This window comes from Excalfactoria chinensis, chromosome Z (assembly GCF_039878825.1).
Source record: "Excalfactoria chinensis isolate bCotChi1 chromosome Z, bCotChi1.hap2, whole genome shotgun sequence".
Classification (NCBI taxonomy): domain Eukaryota; kingdom Metazoa; phylum Chordata; class Aves; order Galliformes; family Phasianidae; genus Excalfactoria; species Excalfactoria chinensis.
The window spans coordinates 58,461,437-58,487,025 of NC_092857.1; the positions used below are offsets into that span (position 1 = coordinate 58,461,437).

General features: G+C 39.7%; 1 protein-coding gene across 9 annotated transcripts in view; it reads right to left on the reverse strand.

The window, feature by feature from the left end:
* Window positions 1-23,229, reverse strand: part of ARB2A (ARB2 cotranscriptional regulator A) — a 260,171-nt gene extending 236,942 nt beyond the window's left edge. For 3 of the 9 annotated variants that reach the window (XM_072358857.1, XM_072358863.1, XM_072358866.1), the window contains exon 1: window positions 16,537-16,647. The gene's annotated coding sequence lies outside the window, so the exon portion shown is untranslated. Of the gene's footprint in view, window positions 1-14,374; window positions 14,430-16,536; window positions 16,648-23,193 lie in introns of those variants that run through there. The other 6 variants (XM_072358864.1, XM_072358860.1, XM_072358861.1 and 3 more) reach the window with 5 other exon arrangements.
* Between the last annotated feature and the right edge of the window lie 2,360 nt (window positions 23,230-25,589).

Below are 25,589 nucleotides of genomic sequence, written 5' to 3' on the forward strand. Positions count from 1 at the left end.
CAAATGTCATTCATAAATTCTCTCACAATAAATAGAGACTATTTTAAACATGTTACTCTGTACAACTACTTAGATGATTCTTTATAAAACATTTTTATGTGTTTGTTCCAGTAGCTAAAGACAAGCACATGACCTAAAGGCAACAGTTATTATTGCCATGAGAACTTACATTATTTTCCAAGTATCTTGCTTTTGCAACCAAACTTCAATGATCTATTACAAAACATAATACACGTATTCTTCAACCTCAGTGCCTGGCAATACTGGATATTATTTGATATCATAAATATTTTGGCTTTGTATGGGACAGGAATGCTGCATTTTCACCATACCCCTATTAATACAACTACAGAACTGGAGGGTTCACAAACAAATGATCACTGAGTCTAAAGCAACAAACAAAATGTGACATTTGCACACTTATGGTAATATGTATACATATTTCATGTTCTTTTTTGTGAAGTAGCACCAGAAAGTTGGACCTTGATAGTGCTTGATTTGGAAGCGAGCAGTAACAAAGTATACATTCTAATGCATTCTGATTCTGAAACAAATGGAGACAATCAGATTTTTAGAGACTTTTTATTTTTTTTTTATTTTTTTTCGAGATTCAAACCCAGCCAGAAATGCAGCAAAAAAATCTTTGAATAAGATTTTGCCCTACGTTAGTGACAGTCAATGTTTTGTGGCACAAATATTCCAAGGACATAAACAATTGCAATACTAACCCATTACAAGAGCACCACAGAAGAAAACACTGGCACTTTCAGTCAGCACAAATCTGTCTAGTTTATCAGAATATGAGTCACGAGAATGCCTGGCTACAATGCTTTATTACAAGACAGCTGAATTAGTCTTGTTTTTTGTAAACTGACATTCTAAGCAAAGGACAAGTTGGGATTAAGCTAGTGCAGTGTTCCTGCTGACTAAGACCTAGTTTTACTTGAAATGGATACCTGGATGACAGCTGGGTTCTTAGTTCTTTCTCTGTACAGGCACAGACAAAGCACAAGATACATTGTAATCCATAGTAGGTTTTTTTGTTTGTCTAATTATATTTTATCTATTCCTGCATACAGGACATGACATTCAACATCAACAACATTGCTTCAATTAATGTTACATTTCACTTTTTTCTACTTATAAAGACCTTATTTTCTTACATGTTTCCCACACTTTGCTCTGAAGGACAATTATTTCCATTCTGCTTCAGACTAAATGGTTTTGAGTAAGTTCAGCTAAAATATCAACATCTAGCATATGAAGAAGGTTCAGTGGTAGTATCTTTTACCCATTTTTGTTGTTAATGAGAAGCTATGGCATCTCCATGTTGCAGAGACCAGAAACTTTGCCAGAGGATCAGCTTAGCATGCAGTGTGTGCCTCTTCCTGCTCCCCTTAGAGCCTGCCCAGATCTGCACAAGTAAAACTTGCTTTCTGTATGCATTTATTACAGACTTAAGACTTATCAGAATTTCCAGAAAACTTACCTATTTGCCTAGAGCACACTCCATACAGCTGCAAAAAAGCCAGAAGGGGAGACACAGAGGAGGAGAGTAATAAATGCTGGAAGAGCAGGATCTTTTACCACTTGGGTACAAAGAAATTGGCAAGAATCCCAAAGTCCCTGAATCTCCCTATATCTTCATATTCTAACAAATGGTGGTGGGATTTGCTGATAAAGTACAAGACTGCAGCTGCCACTAGAGGTTGATTTATTTGCACAGGATCTACCTTCTAATGTTATTCACCCCTTAAGCTCAATCAGCATTTTACTATGAGCTACACGCATTACTGCCCCAATCGTGTCAAGCAATGTGGTTGTTTACAAGGGGCAGATTCAGCTTAACTTCATGTGCTGAAATTCTAATTATTTTAGTTTAACATTCTTGAAATGCTGAAAATGACTTTCATAACCATATGCCTGTAGATATGATCAAATAAACATGTTAAAAGAATACAAAAGCAGGAAGCACAGCCTTAGCATTGCCTCTGAGAGACGTACATGGTGGTCTTATCAATAACCTGCAGAAGGTTCAAAATGAGCATCTAAGAACTTTCTGCAGCAGCAACATCAAGTGCTTAACATAATACTCTCTAAAGCACTGATCTTCCATATATTATAAGCATGCAGAGAACCCCCATTTCTCTGGTTGAAGCAGATGGGTAGTGTCTACTGAATCCTGCAAGTAATTTTGGAGACACTAAAAGCAATCCTGCAGCGAAGGCACAAGAATGGTTCCTAGGATAACTCCGTTGAAATGAAGAATGCGATGGTGCTCTTAAATGACTCAGTTCCTGTCAAACAAAATGTTCTCAGATAATCTCTTTTTGTACTTCTTTCATTTACTGGGCATTCAAACTGAGCAATCTGCTTCAATGCTCAGAACCAGGGATTGCAAGATTCCAGTTTTAAAACCTGGAAAAATTTCCTCTTAATTTTTCCAAGCTCAACACTCAAGGTGAATCTATGCTGTAGAGCAGGGCATTAATTTCACCACCCCTCTTCTACACATTGCTTGAAATGCCACCAAGAATCCTCTACACACAGCAGATGGCAGGGAATATTTAAAGAAATCACTGTTGATGAAGAACTACTACCTTGCAATTAAAGCCTCAAAAAAAGTCCACGTGACACGTAGTAATGTTATGTGCAGTGTAAGATTTGCATTGTGTTGTTCCACAGTTATACAGGGCTACATATCAAGCAATGGGGACAAAAAGAAATGTTGAAGAAACACAAATTTGGCAAACAGTTGCGTGTGAAATGGCCTTTAATTACAGAATCATATTTTCTCACAGTGTACACTGCAAGGATAAGTAATATTGGCACAATATTACTTCATAATTGCCCTGTGACAGTTTATAAAAAAGAAAACTGTCTTGGATGAATTTCTAAGACGACTGCCTTAGACTGCTGGTTTTAATAGGACTCTGGCTTGAAAGATGGGGTGGAGAATACTGACTCTCAACAGTCTTATCTCTGTACATACTAAGCAGTTAGAGGACAAAGCCTGGATTTTTAATCTTTTTTTTTTTTTTTTTTAATGTCAGCTTCTCTTAAGCAATCCCATGGGTCAGCTGGGAAGGGAAAAAGGCCTCTAAAAACAGAAAAACTCTAAGTCTATTAAAAGAACCTTCTCTTAGGGAGACACCAAAGTAATCTGTAGGACCACTACAGACAAAGAGGGAGAGACTAGAAAATTCCTGGAAATCATTTCTGCTTTGGCTACCATCAAAAGCTGCCTAGATATGTATGTGTCTAGTTCTTTTTTCTCCCCCTCCCTAACTCTGCTCTGAATAGTCTGACTTTCAAAAGATTTACGTGCCATTAATTGAGTACTCTTGAAAATACAACTGACAAAGTAGCTGAAGGTGCAACGAACACAGGCTGTTAGCCCAGATATACACACACACAGCAAAGTATTTTTAATCCCCCTCAAGACTCTCAACTGAGAGGGAGAGCAAAAAGAGCCTAGGGGAGGGTAGGGGTGCCCTCAGCTTTCTGGGACATACCACTTTTCTCTGTCTCTTACTAGAAGGTACACATGCAGGAATTAATATCACCACCCAGTCTGACTATTCCCCTTCTAACAAAAATACAGCAGTATCTAACACCAATGGAAGCTACCCCAAATTAAATCCTACACAAGAGAAATAAGCACGTGAGGCTACTGAAGACATCAGTTTATTATCAAGATCCACTACTTCAGTATCAGACTAAAACACTTCAAATTCTCACAATGTATGCACCTCTTCTTTGCAGCGATGTCTGCCTCAGTTGATCTAACCTACAGCTCTGCCCACCATTTCTCCCACCACAAGAGATTTTGCCCCCTTTAGCATTTTTATCAGCTTTACAAAAACTGTTCCTCATATTTCTTTCTCTGCTCCTCTACCTTAGAAGCAGCATGTTTTCTGTCCAACTGAACAGAGGAGTACTGCTTCATTTCATCTATCAGGCAAAGCAAATAGCCTTGTACAACACACGAAGTCCACAAATTTGGTTCTGCAGGATTATCACTTACCAGCATGTTACAGTGTAAATAAATTATATGAATAAATATAGACATATTATTCATTTAGTCTGTAATTTAAGAACAACTCTGTATTAAAATTCTGATTGCTTTACACACAACTTTGTTTTTTCATATCGATAAATGTATTTAATTTCTATTACAAAATAGCAAAAAGAACCAAGATAATGCAAGTAGACTAATTGCCTAGTTTAGTAAACACAGTCAGACTTCTCTAGATAGCTCTGCTACTGTCTTGCCTCCAAGCTTTCTGTACCTGCCCAGAGTCAATCATGGTATCATAGAGCACAAGTGCTTTAGAAAAGATCTCTAGAATCATCTGGAGCAACCTTCTGTCACAAGCAGGGTCTACTCATCAGGTAATCCATCATAATGCCAAGATAAGCACTACTGTCCTTATGTTTTCTTAAGACCAGGACAAACTGTGGTAGCTTCCCCAAATTTCTGGGCTTCTGTTCTGATAATCTTTTATTTATTTATTTGAACTATGGACATAACTTATCATGTAACTGGATAACAGCAAATGAATTATTTACTATTTATCGTTTTTACCACTTTTGGGTTGAAATCAAATTTTACTAGAAATGATTTAACATTATTTCCCAAAGATACTTATTGCCTAGATAATTCTTACAAATACTTACTGAAGATCACAACTCCTGAAGACTGCTTCTTACTTACACTTTCTAAGGAAGACATTAAGTTCCTCATGAAGCAGCTATTTAACTTACATTGAACAGTCTTGAGGTTTGAATGTGACTTATTTTAAGTAGTCAGTTTACATAATACTAAATTATACTGCAGCATTAACTATGATAAAGCAAACCCATAATCTGAATGAAGTTTATTCTCTCATTTAATTATTAATATAATTTTCCATTAATATTCCACTCATTTAACCAAGTTGTGACAGTCTAATCTATTACTGTCTGCACTGACCTACCCTCTTCTATCAAGCACTGACACACCATCAGCACTTCTCTCATCATTTCTTTATCATTCCAAGTATTATTTAATATGAGTAGCAATGGACAATGAACTTCCTTTATCATTCTTTGGGTCAACTTTAATAAATAATCATCCTCAAAAATTACAATAACTAACAACAAAAATGAAGTGCCACAGAAAACAGAGGATACTTGAATTGTTAACTATTTCAGACTGAGATTAGATGATTATTCAGAAGGAATACTGCTGTTAAACATATCTTATTCATTTAAATACTGCAATAGCTGAAAAATGTAATAGTTACAATGGAGTTTATCAATACAGTTATAGTAATTGCAGGACTTGACTAAAAAATCCATTGCACTACTGTCCTTATGTTTTCTTAAGACCATGTGGATAATACCTAAGCCATGCAAATCATGTGAAAAAAACTACATACATATCTAAGGCCTGTCTGCATTATGGCATTATTCTTCTGTCCACCTCTCTACAGCAGCTGACCACACTGCTTCCTAAAACTACATGGAAATGAATGCAAGAAAAGCTAATACAGTATACAGCGTATATCATGGAAAAATATGAACCATCATCAGCCTCATCCAGTGTAACAAGAGACTCTTGTAAAACATGCTATCAACTTTCGCACATAACAGATGAATTTTAAAAAAATTTGCAAGATGTTGAATTAGCATTATCTCTATAAGCATCCTTATATAAGAGAATTAAAAATTAAGCAGGATGAGCAAAAATGAATTTGTAAAGAAAACTTTCAGCAATGCAGAAAGTTTGCAACAATCCATATCATAATGTGCAATCATGCTTTTGGATAGAGTTACTTTTTTCTGCAGAGGCTTGTATAATGCCATGCTTTGGTTCTGTGATGAAGACAGCAGTGAGAGCACACCCAAAGTTGCTGAGTAGCTCTGCACAAAGCCAAGGGCTTCTCTGTTTCTCACAATGCCAAGCCAACAAGGAGCTAGCAGCGCCCAGGGAGCTGGGGGGTGACAGAATGAGGACAGCTGACCCCAGCTGATCAAAGGGGTGTTTCATACTATATGGCATTGTGCTCGACAATGAAATGTGGTGGAAAGAAGGAAGAAGTGGGGGACATAGAGTCCAGATTTTTGTCTGACTAAGAAACTGCTTGTCTGGAAGTGGCTGAACATCTGCCTTCCAGTTTGGAAGTAGGAAATGGATGCCTTGTTTTCCTGGGGTTGCATGTGTGGCTTTTGCTTTACCTGGTAAGCTGTCTTTACCTCAAAACGAATGCAATGGATGTAGAATATGTCCAATCTAGGTATCTAACTACCACGACAATCAGTAATTAAGTTAAGATAGTGTGCTCCCACCCTGCTCCCAACATCCTCCTTCAGCCCCACAGTTATATGCAAGCTCTTGTTCTTGTGGACAGTGAGGCATCAAAGATCTTGTTCAGGACTGGTAACAGCCCAAGCACTGCCAAGACAGATAATGACCACAATGCTTTCTCAAACTGGGTACTCAAAGATTCAACAGCAGACACCTGATTCTAAAGATGCCAAATGGGCATGTGCTAGTGCATAGCACTTTACTCATTAAAAGTGAGCAGCCCAAAAGTCTTGAGCTCTCCAGCATGACAGGATCTCCCTTGAGTAGGAATGCCTCTTGAGATTACTCCTGTACAGAATACCTTACACCTTGATGCCTTGCTGACACAGATCCTTGATAACTGACTATTAGTTTTAAACTTGACTAGTTTTTCTAAGATTGTATCTTTGATTATGCACATGTAATCTCGTAGACATAAAACCACTGACCAAGTCTGGGACTAGAAGTAGATTCAGATGCACTTAGGCTCCTTACCTCTGTGGTTTAAGATCTTTAGAAACAAAGAGGGAACCTTGTAACTTGACAGCAGGGTCTCCTGTGTGAGCATACTTAACCCTATACTGCAAATACCCAAGTGTATCCAGCCATCTTGAATCTTGTTAAGTCACTGTCCACTTTGTTAAATCAATGTACCAGTAAATACATTCCCACTTCTCTCTTAGGAGTGATATAAACAGTTTGGTTGTTTCCATCTGAGGCAGAACTTCAAATTTAATGGAAAGCAACTACCAAAATAACCCTATACCTAAAAATGGCTCAATTTTAAAACATTTCTCAATCTCGCAGGAGACATTCCAGGCAAATGTCTTCGTTTCAATGGACAGATTTTTTGGGCAACAGTCTCTAAAGCTTCAGGGAACATAATATCACTGCAAGCTGCTTCAACTTGGAAAGAGGAAATTCCACAATTTAGAAGAGAGCAAGAAACTCTTCTTAGACTGTATGTATAAGGTCACTCAAAATTTCAAGTGAGACCTGAAGGAGTCACTTAGTGAAAAAGGTCCTGGCAACAACATCTTGGGCTGCTTTACAAAAACAGTGCCAGCAGCTCTGGGTTCCAGAATAGACATGAGCACACCCTTAGGGAGTCCAGTGAAAGGTTTCAAAGAGCAACCCTTGTAAGAGCATTTGAAGTCTTTGAAGAGGCTGAGAGAGATAGGACTGTCCAGCCTCGAGGAGTATTGGTACAAAAAAGGCAAATGTGAAATCTGACAATACTGGATGTAACTCATTCTATTGGCAGTCATTCTTTCAGGTTCATTAAAAGGCCTTCAAGCTGGATAAAATCATTTTGTAGATGCATGGAGCCTTAAAAACTATCCATGCTATCGTTCCATAGATGGCAACACAAAATAAATATGTATTTCAACATTACCATTGACACTTTGAAAACAGTTAATTCTGTAAGTATCTGGAAATATCAAAACTGAGATTGTTCATGCACATTTAGTTCAGCTCCCATGGACCGAACTCCAATCTTATACAAAAAACGTGAAGAAAATCAAAGCTGGGAAAGTGTCTGGAGAACAAGCCTTGTGAGTGCCAAAGGCAACAGGTGTTATTTAGCCTACAGAAAAGAGGAGATTTGGAAGGGAGGGTTGGGGAAACTGTAACTCTCTGTAACAGTCCGGTCTGCTATGATGTTTCAGTTTTCCAGACTTAAATGTCTTTTGTCACAACCCTTAAGCTTCTGATTATCAGCAGTTTGGAAATCTGTGCCCTTTGTATAAGTCCTTTAGCAACCCTTTCCATACCTGCAGACTGTAATCATGTCTTTCTTAGTCCCCTGGAGTCTAAAGAATTCATATATTTTCCCCCAAAAGACTTTCCCCACAGAAAATGTGGTACCTCATACCGACCAAGTACAAGCAATGTGTAGAAGAATGAAATTATCATGACATTTTCAAATACGTAACTGTTAACCAAATACCCCAGAATGATTACTCCTTTTACAACAGCATAATGTTACTGACTCATGTTCAGACTATGAATCACCTAAAATCAAAAATTACTTTGTGTGTAATTACTGCTATTTAGCACTTATAGAGGGAACTATCTAGCCTAAGCATGCTCCTTCACATTTATTCTTTCCTACTGTATTACTTCTTTCATGTTGTTTTCTAATTTCTCTAAGCCATTTGAAATTCTGAAGTTCCTCTTCACAGAACTTGGTCTGCTACTCCCCGTAAAGTAATAAATGTACTCATTCTGTCATTATCATCCAAGTCATTAGAAAAGTGAAGTCAGTCACTTCCCCCCCCCCCCCCCCCCCCAACACATTTCTGCCTTTTGGAGCGCACAGAATGAAGATGCTCACTTGGTACACGGTTAGTTTCTAGTTTGACCTTCCTCTGCCAAGCTTCAATAATAACTCAATAATAACTTCAAGAATAATGTTTCTACCATACTCGGTTCATCCTCCTCCATATTTAACTGCCTTTCAACCATTCTCTTCAGTTTTTCACATAACTTTCCAATCCCCCTTGGCCTTAGTTCACCCTGAGAGCACCAGCTATCAATCCATTCCCTTCCTTCCTAAGCTATCCTCATTTGCCCTTTCACATCAAGAGCCTTTAAACAGAGATACAGCCAACTTATCAACTTGTTATAAATCTCCTGATTGCTCCCATCATCTAGTACCATTCATGCTGTAGAAGGAACAGGGGACTATGAAAACCCCCAGTGGTTTTCCAGAGACCTAGCTTCCTGCTGTCCGCTTCCACTGGTCACTCTCACCCCCAGCTTGTGGAGAACAACTCCTGACTGTTCCATGCTGCTGCTGCACAAGTCCAAACAATTAAAAGGGCACCGTAGGTGTTGTACTGGTACAATCACTGTGGATTTTTACATACTGAAACTGAACTGGATGCCTCCCCTTACCCAAAAGGAGACCCTGCTAAATTTGCTACTCAAAGCACAGAGGCTCCATACCACACAATCACGCACCTGGGAAGGTACCCTTGGAGGTCAACTTGCCTACTTAAGGCAAGACTTATTACAAGAGGATGCTTAGACACTTCTCCATCCAAGTTCTGAATGTTTCCAAGGATGATAATTCCAGAACCTCTTTGGGCACCATCCCTATGATTAACTGTACTCACAGGAAATTCACTGACCACTCTTTCACATAAAGTAAAACACTGCAGTTTATCTGCTATTTGCACTGCAATGAAAAGTGAAGTTTAGAACACGCACAGAAAACAAAATACTAAGTTATCCACACCACAGTCCTCTTACAGAAAGCTAGATGCTTTAATCCTGCCATATCCATCAAGCTTTCTTATACTCCTGTTATTAGTACTCTCTGAAGATAACAGTCATCAGGAAAGTTGCTGAAAACTAGAAATTACATCTTAAGATATAAAGCATGAGTGAGGATGCTAGCTGCAGATTTGAAATCTCACACGGCATAATGGTTACATATCTGCTGCATCTTGTTGGAAATAAAGTTTTGTTATCACAGTGGACTTAAGACCAAGTGACATAACCTGGAGCTCTCACACTGCTATTATCAGAACATGTTTAAAATTTCTAATAAAAAAAGTAAAATAAAAAAAAAAATTAAAAAAAATTGAGGACAACTTCTTATGCTGAGAAATGTTAAATCCAACCCAAGAGAAAGCTGTGTTAGACTTCATCCGGACATAACAAGTACCACACTGTGTCATAAAGAACAAATGCAGAACAAAGACAGTTCTTGCCCCCAGGACTTAGAATCAAAGGTCTATATTCCCAAACACATTTTTGCAAAACAACTTAAGCAGTCCCACCCCCTACCCATGCTACCACCTCAACTGTGCTGACAGAAGTGTTTGTAGCAATGCACCATGAACCAACTCAGGGAATCAGATCTGAGTAAAACCAGTGCAGGGAGCTGTTCAGAGTGAAAACTTCCTTCATTTCTTTTTATCCTTTTTTTATTTTTTTCTTCTTTCAATTATCAACTTCCAGATTCACTCCATTATCTGGAAAAACTGAGGTGGGATGACAGAAAATGGCAGGAAAATGTAACTGCTCTATGAGAACTTTTTAAGCTGGTTTGAATATGGGCAAGTAGGAAACACAGACAGCCAGAGCAAAACAAAGAAAGAAAAAAAAAGAAAGTTCTATCACTGTAATCAGTAATTCCTTCTTTTAAATTTCAAATTCTCTTACTCCTAAATGCAAGCATTTAAATTAAAATAAGATGCCTCCATTATTTTTTGACTCAGTGACTACAACATGTCAAATATGAGTCTGCAATACGAATAACTTTGTTGATTTTGACATCTCTACTTGCTCTAAAAATCTTTCTCATTGGCTGGATGTGGACAGTTGCATTCATATGGTCTCATAAGTTGGGAGATAAATATCAGCTTCAAATGCACTGGATAGAGGCAACATTGGAATATTCCAAAGTTTGATCCAGGTGAGTCCCACAAATGCTCAGAGGAACAGAAAGTACACTGTATGCAAGTTTGTCAGGATTTGAACCAATAATCGGCTGAAGGTGACAGGTTCCTGGACGGTGTCACTGCCAGTAACAAGATGCAACACCAACAAAGCTGAAGGCTCAAACTTCCAGAGTCAAATCACAGAAAAAGACATCATTTCTCTTGCAACACAGCAACTACTGGCCCCACACCAGCTTTAGGAATTGTTGTTAGGTTAGGTTGTTAGAGTTAGGGTACTATGTTTAGGTTGTGGTTGGACTTGATGACCTTTGAGGTCTTTTCCAACCTGGGTAATTCTATGATTCTAAGATGGTGAAGGTGGAGCTTACTGTCCATCTTGGCCAGAACATTCTACCACACCCACTGTATAGTCTGGATTTGGTGCCTTCTGACATCCATTTGAACCAATGAAAGAGGGAGTGCACAGGCAACATTTTCCTAGCAACAGCATCGTCATATCAGCTGTGAAACAGTGGGTCACCTCTGCTGATGCAGATTTTCATGAGCATGGCATGCAGGGTCTTGTTAAGCAAGTGGTAGTGAATATGTTGGAAAACAGTGTTTTATAGCTGAAAACTTTGTATCTGTCATAGTTTCCATAGAAATAAAGAAATGGAATTACTTTCAGATCAGCCTACATACAATGCAGTTCTGCAGCATCCCTTTCACTGCCAAATCTTCCTGTTAATATACATCTTTTAAAAAATATCTCCAGTTTTGTTTTTAACTGCGGTGATAGTTTCTACTTAGATCTGATCCTCTCAATCAATACCAACAAGTATGTTCTGTAGGATGAATTACAAGCTTATTGTTGGAAACCACAACAACAAAAAAGCCAGATGCTGTCAAATTTGCTTGCCTATACTGGGACAAGAAAGAAAAAAAGCAAAGAATGAATATGGCTTAGCATCATTTTCAGTTAAACAAGAAGACTGAGATTTGCATGGAATATATGCTAGTGGTGCAATACATAAATATGATATTCACTCAAATGTGAATTTCAAGTTTTTGTGAACCAAGGCTTGCAGAAGTTTAAGAGAAACCATAACCACATTATCTGTTGCATTTGATCTTTGACACAACATTCAAGCCAGCCTGGAGTGTACTTGGTACACTGACAACAGAGTCAATCAGAATCATCCTGTTCATCTTCTCAGACAAGCAGTCATTACTTAAAAAAACAGAAGTGTTTTCCTTCCAGCACAGAGGAGGTTATATGGCAGCTGCAAAGTTCAACAGAACTGCAAGTCTACTATGCCTTCTTCCTAAGACAAATATACATATGTATATATATATATATATATATATATATATATATATATAAAGACAACCTCCAAGCAAGACGAGAAACAGAATAACCCATTTCTCCTATGTCTCAGCAGCAGCTTTTGTCATGCACAAAGATGCCAAGAAGAAAGCTCAGTATGTCAGCAGAATAGTACAGTGCAGCTGAAAAGTCCAGAGAATTCAAAACCAAATATCTAAGAACACTTAACTGCAAACAGAAAATGGTGAATTTATGAAGCTTACATACAGACAAATACAGACAAACCTTCTTAGGGAATCATTCACATTTTGCAAAGCTACTTAATAAATTTCAGATCTCTTATCTATACTTAGTAGTTAAGAATAATCAAGATTTACTTTAAAACAGGTAAAAACCTTTTGCATTTTGTCCTTTTCAAAAACAAACAAACAAACAAACAAAACAACAACAAAAAAAACCAACAACAAACAACTTTTCAGTTCAAACTTGAAATTAGCAGTGAACAGGAAAATTTCCTGATGAACAACTGATGATAAACAACAAAAAAACATGCAAAAACTTAAACAGTACTAAATAAACAAGCATCAAGAAACAAACACTTCAACATTTAGTATTGCTGGTGCTTCAGATACAGGCCTGCTTTCAGTCAATGCAAGAATTGCTCATCTACAGTTCAAGAGACTACATGCATAGGCATCTTCAACTGGAACCAGCACTTCTCCTTTTACAGATAAAGAAGCATCTTTTTCCTTTGCCAGTCAGAAAAAAAGTCATCCTATTTGCTAACAGAAAAGTTTCCTAAATCTACTCCAGTGGTAAATATACATTAATTTGTGTAATAATACAGTTTTTGAGAGAACACTTATTTCATTTAAGTATTTTAAGTCACAAATTACAACATTAAAATGTCTATACAGCAGGGTTAGCACAGACTGTTCTCTTTCTATATATGCTGGGCAGCCGGAAGCTGAATTACTTAGATACCAAAGTGACTACAATGCAGATACACCTAAAATTAGCTTGATCAGCTCCACGTACTGCACATTTTCTATGTTGGATACAAGCATAAGAGAATATTCATTGCAGTACTGGGGAGGTCTCAACAAGCATATTAAGCAAACCTTAATATGGCTGAAATCCTCTCCAGGAGAGTGGAACAGGAGTAAAAGCAGTGACATAACAACAGCACCAGCCCACAAAGCAGGGCACCATTCTAACCAGCAGTAGCATCAAGAATTAACTCACATTAGTAAAGAGCTTAAGAAACTGCTAAGGGGCCTTATTCCCACAGTCAGCTCATGCAGAAGGTAACTGAGGCTGTAGGTTCACCATCTGCTGAAGCCTAAGGGCAAATGGCCCTTTACTTCTTCCTTCTCTCAGCCCCTCCTACATCCTTCGAGATGAAGGCACCCAACAGTGCTTGTGAGCAAGCTGACACAAGTGGAAAGCAGCATTCTGTTTGTGAAGTTCTGTGTTTGCTGGATTTGCTTCCTGACCTAAAGTCCTCACTCCAGTAAAAAATAAAATTAAATAAAATTAAAATTTATATAAATACATATGATGCACATTCTAACCATGATGTTTTAAAACAGTAAAAAACATCCATGCAGAAACCATTTCAGCAGATTGAATTCTACTTCAGGAATCTGAGTACAAATCTGTGAAACTGATCTAAAGACTACATAGATATATATATAATCACAGTTAGAAAGAGAAACACGTCTTGAAAGATGGAATAAAAATCACAGAACAGCATTAAGTTTCGTAAGAAGATGTCTTCATGCCCACTGTTAAATAATTTGTTTCAGTAAGTGGAAGCTTTTTTTTTAAAAGATACACATTCATCTTTTGCATGCGTATTTTTTACTTCAAAGAATTCCAGGAACCTATTGTAAACGTAAAAAACTCCACAGTCACCACAGCACACTGCTCCCCAAAGGAACTGCAGGTCAAATTCAAAGTACCAGCAATAGATTCGCATTCAGAACTTTTTCTATAGAGACCAGAATGGACAAAACCTCCAAAACCTCAGAGCTGTGTCTTCAAGGGTGAAAAAAAAAAACACACCATAGGTTGTGAACTTAAAGGATGAAAGACCAAAACATAACTCCCTACTGAGTAATTACAAGGAGAAACTTTCCCAAACATTAGCTAACTATGAAACAAAAGACAGCTCAGTAAAGAGTCAACTAACAGATTAACATATAGTCATAATTGGCCACAACCATTGAAAAGGCAATCTGAAGAAAAAAGGCAAAATCCAGACTCTGGTGAGAAAGCTGCAATAATTAAAGGTATTTCAGTAAGGCAGCCAGCACTCACAGCATGCACTATGCTTCTGAAATGATGATGCCCATCTGCCTCCAACTGCTTGGTACCGCTGGCCTGCTGGAAGTTTTCATCTCGTTCCTAAGCCTACCAGCACCTGCTAACCTATTTCAGACAAAAAGTGTTAGGTCAGCTTAAGCACTATAAATATCACACCTGTGTTAACCCACCGGGTTTAGGAAGAAGCACGTCAGGGAACAAGAGGAAGCACAAGGGGACATGCTGCTGCCACCAGTTAACTGCAGCAGCATTGCCCCAAGCTGCCCAACAGATCACCAGTCTCATAAAGCTAAGATTTTCACTGTACATTACAGCAAATTCACCTTTTCTTACATGATTACAAAATAGTAAATTATAATATTCTCCTGGCTTTCTCTGACCAACACAATCAAACTGCTTTGTGGTGGGTAACACAAATTGCATCCTCTTTTGCTTACACACTTATCAATTGAATTGCAAGAAAACATTAGTGAGTACAAGGTCTCCACCTTTCTGTTATTATGAGGGCAAATACTGATACAGCCCTCCTCTCTGGCACCATTTTTCTGTTTCCAAACCACTGTACAGTTGAGACCAGTGACACTGAGCCGTCTTCCAGCTGCTGCTGATTTTCTAACACACCTCTCACCTACCATGTGCCTTGTGCCCAAGGTCTGTTAGGTGCTTACTCAAACTTACCTCCTTATCCAAAAACACTGCATGGAAATGCAGTGAAGTGCATGCTGAGCTTTTTGAGAACATGCCAATTTGGCTTACATGGGACTGAGCAGCTGGGCCCATGCAGCACTGTGGCTAAGAGATAATTATCTGAAAGGGAAGGAGGGAAGACAACATTTCTTCAACAGGCAGTGTATGCATTGGTTGGGATGCACAACATCACATCTTCCATAACAACAAACTCTGAGTTACCTAACTGCCCAACCAACACTTAGCAAGAGGGTCATTTAAAATAAAAGCCACTTCCCCAAGTTCTGTAGTCATAAGGGTTGGAAAAGATCATTTGGTTCATCCCCAACCCAACTTCACCATGCCCACTGACCGCGTCCCTCAGTGCCACAACCACACGGCTCTTGAACACCTCCAGGGATGGTGACACCACCACCTCCCTGGGCAGCCTGTACCACCGCATCACTACTTCTTCAGCAAAGAAGATTTTCCAAATATCCAACCCAAATCTCTCCTGGAGCAACTCAGTGCCATTCCATCTCATCCTATCACTGTAACCCAGTAGAAGAGGCCAACCCCCACCTCATCACAACCTCCTGTCAGGTCACTGGAAAGAGCAATGAGGTCTCCTATGAACCTACTCTTCCTCACACTGAACAGTCTCAGCTCCCTCAGCTGCTCCCGGTAAGACTTGTGCTGCAGACCCCTCACAGCTTCTCTGCCTTTTTCTGAACATGCTCTAGGATGTCAATGTCTGTCTTTTAAGGAAGGGCCCCAAACTGATCACAGTTCTTGAGATGCAGCCTTGCCAGTGTCAAGAACAGGAGAGAAGTTTATGTCTGTACAACTCAGAAACGACAAAGCCTTAAAGGTTCCCAAGGTGCCCAGCTAACTCTCTGAAATCTCCATCCAGAAAGAAGTTCTCAGCCCTGAGTGGAAGTGACCACTTGGTCCTGGCTTTGCAGTAGGTCAGAAGACCTGAGCAAAACCGAGGACTTTTTTCTGTTCGTGACCGACTTTTTCCTGTTTCAAATGGTACAAGAGAGAAACCTGCTATAAAGAAGGAGAGCACGGAGTACCAGAAGCTTGGAGTAATGGTTACGATCGTGCATTCTGGACAAAAACACTCCCCGTGCACAGGGGCCCTTTGCGGGCTGCCGCAGCCCGCTCCCGGGTACCGGCCAAGCAGCCGCAGGCCCGCTGAGAAGCGTGTCCGAGCTGCTCGGGACGGGCGCTGCTCCCGCCCCGCTGCTGGCGGCACCCCACAGCCGCACGCCGCGCCGCGGAAATACGGGCGGCCCGACCGCCGCGCCCGCTCCCGCCCTCCATCGCGCGGCGGGCCGGCAGACCAGGCCCGGCGGCCCACGCGTGAGGTGGCCGGGCGACACGCGCCCGCTCCTCCCGTCGGCGTGACGGCCCCGCGAGGCCGGCGGCGGGGCCGAGGCCGCTCGCGCCCCCTCCCGCCCCCGGGGCCGGGCCGCAGCACGTACCTGGCGCCCGTCGCTGGCGGGGCGGGGCGGGGCAGGCGCGGCGCCGTCAGCGGGAGGTGCGCAGTAGCATCGCCGCGCACGCCGCCCGCCCCTCACCTCCCTCCCGCTCCGCTTCCGGAATCGGCGCGCCGTGACGTCACACCGGGGAGGGAGCGGGAAAGTCGGAAGTGGAGCGGAGCGACGGTCTGTCAGCTACGGGACGGGCCGGACGGGGAGCGCTCCGCGTGGGGCTCTCGGCGTCCCATCCCGCCGCTTGTAAGAGCGAAGTGTGGCGTGGGGTTAAGTTAGTGCCCAGTGCTTGGAGCTTTGTACGCTGGAGATGTGGGACCACAGCGTATCCCGACTTGGAAAGGGTCTCAAGGATCATGGATAACCATTGGGTATTTCCAGCACCCTTGGTGTGGCCTAGCCAGAGAACGTGCATCTATCCCTCTCCATCTTGCTACCACTGGCCTGTTGTGGAACGTGACATCATTCAGGCTGAGAGAGCTGGGGCCGTTCAGCCTGGAGAAGGCTCCAGGGAGATCTGAGAGCAGCTGTTCAGTGCTAAAATGGGGGCTGTAAGAAGGAAGGGGATGGGTTCTTTGCCAGGGTCTGTTGGGATAAAACAAGGGTGGCGATGGCTTTGGGGCAGTTCACCCTGGTTCTGTGACTAAATGGGGCAGGGGGATCTGTGGATCCATGTCCCAGGAGAAGAGGAAGAAGGTGAAAGGTGGGGAGATGGGTCTGAGAGCAAAACAGTGGAAGTGAGCTGAGGGAGAAAACTAATTTACTAAATATGATATCAAAATGCAAGGTAACACAATATTATAGAATATAGTTGGAATTGAAGCTAGTAAATCAAATAAATTGAGAGTGTCCTCAAAACCAAAGGCCTTACAATGGTGCTCAAGGCAAGATGGCTAGGGAGCACACACCTCAGAGAAGGGGCAGTCTTGTGACTCATGGGCAGTTTTACCTTTCTCTCTAAACAGAAAACAGAAACAGAACAGTGAGAGTCTTGAGTGAGATGTACTTCTTTTCTTCTGAGAACTGTATACCTGAAACTATCAACAATCTAAAGAACTGGAGTATGAACTCACAGTGTAGTATATGTTGTTATGATGTGGAGTACTGATAACAAAAACAATCATAGAACCATGACAAAGGGAAAATGGTTTCAAACTCAAAGAGGCATGATTTATACTGAGGAAGGAGGTTTTTACAGTCAAGGTGGTGAGGCAGTGGCACAGGTTACCCAGAGAGCTGGAGGAAGCCCCATCACTGGACATATGCAAGGCCAGGCTGGATGGGGCTCTGAGCACCTGATGGAGCTGTAGGTATTCACTGCTGGGGAACTGGACTAGATGACCCTTAATGGTCTCTTCCAACTCAAACGATTCTATGATACTGTGATTCTGTAATGTAGTATGAAATATTCCTTTTGTCATCTAATGGAGTCTCCAGTCTTGGAGATGGACTTGCCAACAAAATTCAGGATTGAAACTTACCAACCCGAATGGCAGGTTAGAAAGTTGTCATTACTTTATTGCAGCACCGGGTGCATGAGGGATCACTCCTAGTATGCATGCACGTGATTATATTCATTGTACAAATAAGAATATTTGTACAATTTCCATGAAATGCCCATCTATTCTGAGAATTGCTAAACATATTAAAATCTAATGTTACACATCCACTGTGTTAATAGGGGGTTCTTGCGAGGGGTCATTAGTGGTCATGGGGTTCCACTGGGAGATACTGTCCATCCAAAAAGTTGTGTGCAAAGTTGGTCGGGTCCCATACTTGGTCAAGAAATCATGTATGTAAAATCAGCTGCTGACTAAGTTTCTAATTATCTCATCTACCTTGTTATGATGCCTGTATTATCAGCTCTAGCAGAGTACAGTATACCTGCCCACAGCTTATGGAATGTTGAGACTTTGCCTTTAGGGTCTTGCTTAACTGGGAAAAACAACCATAAACAGAATGTCAGTTTGCTGAAGACCCTGAATGAATTGGTGCAGGCTCTGAATTTATTGCCAGGTGTTTCTATATGATTGTGTGAAAAGCTTTCTTGATTTGGTCAAATTATTGCCATCTACCGAAGTTTATGCAGATGTTGGATGGATACTAAGTTTCACTCTCTAATGATCATGTCCAATGGTCAACCAGATTGGTAGCTTTGTTGTAAAAGATGGTTATGTTACTTAAACAGAACTTTATCTGAACCGGTGCTGGCTATTGCCAATGACTGCACTGTGTTTCAGATGTTCAGCAACTCCCAGAATAATCTTCTCCATACTTTTTGCCCGGCAGCGAAGGGAGACCAGTCTCTTCTTTTATACTCTTCTTGAAAATCAATACATTTACCAACTTTCAGTCAACGGGGTCCTCTTTGTATTCCCAAGACCATCTAAAAAATAACTGAGAGAAGTTTTGTGAGCTCTTTCAGCAGCCTGAAATTAACCCCATCAGGCCCTTGGTGCAAATCCCTATGGAGAATATTGCTGAAGGTAGGGGTGATGGTAATTCAGAATAACCAGAACTGTAATGGCTGACCAGGAGGCAGCAAAAGCCCAGGCTGAAAGGCACTTTTCAAGTGGGAGATAAATGAGTAGTAGCACTCCTTAGGGACTGTGAAGAGTTTTCGGACATAATAAGTGCTATATGCTCATCAATGAGATAAAGACAAGAATTTGATACGCACCCATGAAATTTGAAGATGACACTAAGCTGGAAGATATTATGAATAATGATCTTGACTAGAATGAGAGAAATGAGATGAAATGTAACAATATAAAGTACAAAATCAGTAAACCTTTGCTATAAACTCATCAGTTAGAGTAAATGAGGAAGAAAGACTTCTGTCTTAGAAGCACTGAGATAATTTGAAGACTTCTTTCAGACCTGATTTCTATGTTTTGCCACAGGGTCTAAGCCTAGAGTGAGATAGTCACAGATCTGAAGCAGAGAGGCATTTCTCTATTTTCTGGTGTTAACTATATGCCGGTCATATGTTCACCTGGATTTGATCCCTAAAGGGGTACTCTCTGTGCCGTGCCTATACTTTCCCCTTCTAAAATATAAATAATAAAACAAAGGACAGAGACTGTAATACTTACCCATGAAACAATTAGGAAATCAAATCTGAAAGTGAGAGAAGGAGTTTCAAAGAGAAAAATTGTCAGCTACTAGTCATATGAAATAGCAGTAACACTGCAGTGAAAGCAGCACAGAAGAGAAAAAAAAAAATCTGAGCTCAGGAACAAGAGCTGAAGAAAAGTCCCTAAGCTAATAATGACTTGGAAGCAAGGGGCCTGGATGTATTGGGACAGTGAAGTGAACAGGCTGTCCAAGTGATAAAGGAGATACTGGCCTGGGTGAGTGGCTCTGTGAGTGTCTGTCTTCAGAGGAAATGAAAACTGCTATTTTCACGGAGGGCTGCACTCTGCATAACAGAACATGAAATTTTCAGTGCTGTCAGTAGGAAAATACATTTAAAAAAAAAAAAAAAAAGGAAAGAAAAACGAGGCAAAAACGTGACTCAAAAGAATTGTATTGAACATGGGAGAAGTTATTTTAAGGCTTCATCATCATATCTAAAGAGGAGCACACCAGGGGAACCAAATATTTGTAGTGTATATGACAAGTGATCATGGTCTGAAGACAGTTCTTATTACAGTAACATAAATACTGCTTTAACAAGGCTTATTTCAAGTGGCTGAAAAAAAATAAATGTCAAGTCTCATCTACTCAAGAAGTTGAACAGAAAAGCTGAATGAAGATATTATGAATGAAAACACTTTGAACCCCAAAATGTGAGTTTCTGCTGTTTGATACTGTACCTCGGTAGAGGCTGGGAAGAACCTCTTGAGGTGATAAACATAATAAACAGACAAAAAGAAAATTCCATAATATATACCAAGGAAACTAGGAATTATTTGAAACTGACATGAGGCAAATCAAAGCATAAAAGAGAGAAACCTGTGAAATACAGTAGTTCTCTTCACATTCTCTGCTGTGCGTTCTTTGTGGCATGTTCTCTGTTGTCATAGATTTTTATGTGTTTCCATTAATTTTATTTATAGTCTTTTGCATTTTAAAAGCTGTTTTCAGAACTCAAACTGGTACAAAGACACTGAAACATAAAGCAAATTAGGACAAGAAATTTGGAATGATGGAAGGTGCCTTGTCTTTTTTTTTTTTCTTTTTTTTTTTCTTTTTTTTTCTTTTTTTTTCTTTTTTTTTTTTTTTTTCTTTTTTTTTTATACCACCCGCTCACAATTAAGATGTTATCGCCTCCAGATGACACACAGAAGGTGGGCAGGATTTTAGAAGCAGCTGATAGATGATTGTGGCAAGTAGGATGTCTGATTTTAATAGCTAACCTTCAATGCAGCTTTCTATAAGCAGTTGTTAAATCCTCCCGTGGCTCAGTGCTGGTAGAACACCATGGACATACCTACATTTCGTCTTTCAGCATCTCATAATGGTAGGTATTAACATCTTCACTTCTGTGTGGATGAATTGTAGGTTAAGAGGACTATAAACCTCACAAGCATGATTAGCAGTAGTCACACCTAAGACTGATCTCTTATTTTAAATGGGCCTGATTTACATCTTCAGTAAATCTGGAGTGGTCTGTTTATACCACTTGAGCTTTGACCTGAATCCTGGAATTGAAGAATGTGATCCAGTTTAGGAGTTCTTTGCTAGGACAAAAGGATATAAAGGGTATCAAGGAAGTGGAGAATCATGTTGTATCTCTGCTCTGTCCTAGTGACCACCTACTGACACCACACACTGAAAATCACAGCATTCCGTTTGAAGACAAACAGTGTCTTTGCTCACTACCAGCAGCTTCAGCTCAACTCCTTTTGACTAAAGATCTGGAAAACACCATTTTGTAATATGGAAAATTGAATTTTTTTTTCAGTAATAACTGCTATTTCTGAGGCTGAGGAAAAAATAAATCCAGTGGTTGCATCTTAAGACTACGAAGTTTTGTTTTGCTTTGTTTTGTTTTGTTTTGTTTTTCTGGGGAAAAGTTATTCTACGTGATAATTCCTCCTGAAAGTAAGCCTGAGAGAAAAGAAAAAAAAATCACTTTGTAATACACTTTTTATTTTCTGTTCATTCATTCTTGAGGTCTGAAGTTAATGGGATGGGCTTTTTGTGTACCATATAACAGTACACAAATACAGAGAATTCATTCCATGAAAAATAAAAATATGTTAATTTCCCTCAGAAATACGATGCATTATCTTTTGAGAAACACTTTTCACAAGAATTAAACTAGAAACTTGACAAAAATACTGTGAAATACAGAAAACTCATGAAAAAACAACATTGTTCTTGAGTGCTTTGCAAGGCTGAAAACATCTCTTCCTTTTGGCCAGAAAGTTCTCCTTCTTTAAGTGTAAATTCTTATTCTGCTTGTTGTTTACACCCTGAATCTGTTTCTATGTCTTATTCCTGGATAAATTATTTTGATTCCTGCTCTTGTGCCAGAAGTATGATACACAAATACTCTCAAATTTGTCTTCAGCAGTTTTTGCGAAAACTCAAACATACATAAATCTGTCGTGACATTCACTCTTATTCTTCATTATATGTTCTTGAGAGTTGTTACAGTCTGTTATGTCTTTCTTCACTTAGTACTTTTGCATTTGCTATAACGATTAAGGGTATGTGATGTATATTTCAAGTTCCCATTCCTAGTTCTTTGGTCCTGTATATAGTTGTTCAAAAAACTGCAGGCTGATATGAAAGCTTTTGGTGGAATGAAACAAAGATTCAAAGCAAGTCTTTTGAAAGCACTTCGTGTTCTGATATTTACTCTGTAGATATATGGGCTTGTGGTGCAAAGCTTGCAAAGTTATTTCACTGTTGCTACGTGTGCAAACAATTTAATTGTACTTTGAATATTGAAATATTACATCTCAATATATGATTACATGATTTATTTTTTCAGGGTGCTTAGCTTGACTGTAATTTTTCTGCTCCAAACTATCAATCCTGTTGCTCCACAAATGATTTTTAAATAAATTATGCATGTCAGAGCAGATGACTGCTCCAGGGTATTATATAACTTTTTTTTTTTTTTAAATTGTACAACTGTCATCTAAACAATTTGCCTACACATAACATAGAAAAGAAAATACATGTGCTTTTTCTGTTGTGTAGCACAAGTGTACCTTTTTACACTCGAGTCAGAAGAAATGAGATCCCTATGAATGCGCAGCATGTTAGATTCTTCTGTTTCTCTCTCTTCATAGAAGGAGTACTCTGGTTATCAGGGAGAGAGATGACAAAGCTGGACCCAGAAATCATGTCAATAGTAGACCATTTTTGTAGAGCTATCTAGACTGGATTAGTTCATATAGTGCATATTATCACAATAGACACTTTTTACAAAGACTAAACTCACAAAGACTTCTTCTGCTATAAGTAACACTGATTTTATTAATGCCCACACTACTCCAGCAGATTGTAACCATCATATATTGACCAATCATCAGCCCGTATTGAAAAAAAAAACACCACAAAATAGCAACAAATGCAATAGAATTAACAAAATAAATTCATAACAAACAATCAATCTCCTCCTCTTTCTCTCTTTCTCTTTAAACAAAAACACACCAACTCTTATAATGACAATTAAATAGATCTCACCTTCACGCTTCTGGGACTGGAGGTCAGCTCAAATGTCAAGGAATGTAGGTTTACAATGAAAAAGCTTTAAACAGAATGTCTCACCGCTGACTGCTATCTTCTGTGTACACACCCTATGTTTTCTGAGGCAGTCTGTTACTGTACGTTTTACAAAGTATGCTAAGTGTGGTGTGGTCATACCCTTCAGGAGCCAGCAGGAGCTGTTGTAAAAATGACAACTTAGCCAAAACTGGAGGATGGGAAGGGAAGGGAAAGGAAAGGGAGAGAGGAGAAGGAAAAGGAAGGAATCATGCAACAGATTGTTTTCATACGCAGATCCAAGAACTGTACCAAAACTACACAGTACTTTTCAAAACATTAAAAATTAAAACATCCTCTAACTCTCTACCTTGAAAGTATCTGTGCTCTGATAGTGAGTGCTGGTAGAAGTACAGCGTTTCTCAATAAAGTTGACTGGGATCCTGGATAGATGTTGGAAATAACAGTCAACTTCTTTCTGCTTAATTGTTTGGAAAGAAGAGGAGCCCAGATGATTCGTGCACTGCATTTTTGTTACCTTAATGTTACGACCTTGGTTAATCTGTCCATGAAGAAAGTGGTTGGGCATGTATGAAATTTGGGAACTCTGACTGGAGCAGGGGAGCTAGAATCTGGAAAACTGTTGTTTGAAGGTATTTGATCCATTTGCCTCTAAAGAAACACTTGTTGAGCACATGTTGAGACATAAATTTCCTGAAGTTAATACGTACCTGTGCCCAGGATTTCTGCCAAGATTATTTAATTCCCAAAGCCACATCTGGCTTACTGTAGAAATCAATCTCTTTGCTAGCCTGGACACCACCTGCTGATTCAACATCTTACCTCCCAGATCTTCATTTCATTTTCAAGAGGGAAAGAATAATCTTAATCCACATAGTAAAACCATTTAATTCATGTTTATTAATGCTATTAAAGATACCTATGTGCAGAGCTCAAGCAAACAATTCCATAAAGGTGCCATTTCTGGAATATACAGGCAAGCAAAACTGCAAGTTAAAATGACTGTTGCATTTGTTGTATGATAATGTTGCAGGTGGCTGGATTGAGTTTTCTGTTTATTAAATTGTAAGTAATTACAAATTTTCCTGAATTGCACATGTAGCCAAACTTGTATCTTCTGGTGAATTCATTTATAGACAAAATAAGTACTATGATCAAATAATTAATGAATTTCTTAAAGAACACACTTGGGTCCATTGGTAAGCATACAGGAGATGCTGTATTCTGTGAGTGAAAGCTCATTCTACAGCGGTGATTTTAACTATATATAAAGAGAGAGAGATGAAGAGGTTATTTTTCTAAAACGATAGATTAGATTTTTACAATAAAACAGCTAAGTTATGTGCTGTTGCTGCAAGTCTCCACTGTGAATCAAGTTTGAAACATGATTTTTTTATGACAGAGCAAGCTCTGCTCTTTGAGCTAGTCACTGGAAAAGACCATACCTGCTGAATATGATCACTACATTCTTGTTTTTCAACAGGAAACATTATAAAAGATATAAATTATCTGTTATAAATTATTTCCTGTGATAGGCTGATGGGCTTGAGGGTAGGAAGGCTTTGCAGAGGATCTGAATAGGCTGGATTGATGGACCAAGATTGGTCATATGCTGTTGAACACAGCTGTGTGCCAGGTCCTGCATTTGGTTTCATAGCAACCCAGTGCAATGCTATAGACTTGGGGAAGAGTGCCTGGAACCTTGCCTGGCAGAAAAAGGACCTGGAGGTAGGTGCTGGTTGACAGCCAGCTGAACAGGAGCCAGCGATGTGCCAAAGTGGCCAAGAAAGCACCCTGGGCTGCGTCTGCACTGATGAGCCTGCAACAGGAATGCTCATGTTTCATGTTCAGCTGGAAGTATTTGAGAGATGTGTGGATGTGTTATAACGGGTTTTAGTGTTGGGACTCTGAATGTGAGGCTGATGATTGGACTTGGTGACCTTGAACGTCTATTCTGATCTAGATGTTTCTATGATGCTCAGAAATGGTTGCAGCCTATTACCAGCTCAAGCTGTCATGGATCTAAAGGGTGCAAGCTTGTAGTTACCAAATTTGCACTAGCTGGTGCAAACTGGCTTCCTGTCAGTCAGAGATAGTTATCTAAATAAAACATTAATTCAGGTTACTAATTTATATCATTATTACTTGGCAATTTACAGCTCTCCCTGAGAGTGCTGCTACTGAAATTGTTTTGCAGGAAAAATCAGAATAGGGCAGGTAATTGTTTGCATGCTTCCATGCTTTCTGGCATGGTTTCTGTCAGCACTGTAGAACTGTATCACTTGCTGTAGTCATAGCTAACTGCCTGTTCTTAAATGCTTTTGCTAGTGATGAGGAATCTGGTTCTTAGGAAGTAT